The following is a 1,449-nucleotide window of genomic DNA, read 5'->3' as shown; positions in this document are numbered from 1 at the left end:
CTCTTTCTCTTTCAAATTTCTTACCCACTCAAATTCAAATACTTACAATGGATGCAAACAATGTTAGAGCTTTCATCCCAAAGGAGGGCACCAACTAATTGGCTTTCACATATGCTAACTAGGCTCTTGATAGCTTCAAATATTTGTGAAGTTTCTTTCTGAGTCATATCTTGCAAGTGCTCTTACTACCAATCCAATCCTGTATCTAGATGTACTCAATAATTTCTGGAACTCTGATGTAGTCAATACAGTAGTGCATGAGGACCAAGCTGTGTCCATGGTGGTGAACTGTTCAATTCAAGGCAGACAAGTGGAATTTGATGCTATGGATGTCAACAATGCACTGGGAATTCCTACACCTAACATGGTGGAAGTACCAACTCAACAGGAGTTAGCTGAGTTAATGGATATCATAAACTACGGTGAGAATATCAATCTGTCCATCCTGAATAAGAAGAATCTCAGGAGGGAGTGGTCTTTTCTCTTTTCTGCAGGAAGACTGGGTATGCCAATATATCCAGTATGGTCCAAAAATTGGTGTTTTCATGGCTCATACAAGCACATAAATGTGGGGCTATTGATCATGGAAGAACTCAGTACAAGACTCATAATGCCTCTGGCCACAAGAGGTAAGGAAATTTTCTTTCCTAGATTTATTATTTCCACTTTAAGTTATAAAGTTGCAGACATACATATGCTTGAAGGTGTTGATAGAAATAAAATAGGCAATTGTAAGCAAGTATCTAAAATTTTATTTGGGTCACTAATTACAAAGAATAAGGTGGAGGTAGCACTAAATCTCACTGACTTCATGTTAGAAAGATTTAGGACGTACCCCTACCTTATGTCTGACATGAGGTCAAATGCAATAACTAACACGGTTATGGCTCCTGTACTTGTGGAAGTACAAACACAGGATAACCAACAAGGGTCTTCCACAATTGAGACACTTCTTTCATTACCACTAGAAGTTAAGAAACCAACCACTTCATTCTCTCAACAAGGTGGAGTGAGTAAAAAGAAGATAAAGAATGCACCCTTAACTGTAATTACTGAGAGTGGTTAGGAACAAACAGAAACAAAGTCTAACATGGTCAGAAAACAAAAGAAGAATAAGAAAGCTGAGTTGACCACTTTAGAAACCACCTTTGTATCCTCCCAAAAGGATGCAGTTATAAAGTAGGAAATTAAACAGACTCTAGAGGCATACTCTCAACATGATGTCTCTATTGAACAAAGCACTCTCCCTAGTGCAATTTGTAAAGAGTCTGCACCCCAACTTGAGCACTCAAGTTGATGAAATAATAAATAAGGTTGACACTAACACTAAGAGCACATCACTTGAAGCTCCCTCATCCATTCAGGGGGAGATGCAAATACTCAATGCTAATATCACCAATCTCATATCTCAAATTTCTTCTTCATATAATGAAACACTTGAATCCACTT

This window comes from Apium graveolens, chromosome 6 (assembly GCF_009905375.1).
Source record: "Apium graveolens cultivar Ventura chromosome 6, ASM990537v1, whole genome shotgun sequence".
NCBI classification, from domain to species: Eukaryota; Viridiplantae; Streptophyta; class Magnoliopsida; order Apiales; family Apiaceae; genus Apium; species Apium graveolens.
This window is presented reverse-complemented; position numbering follows the sequence as displayed.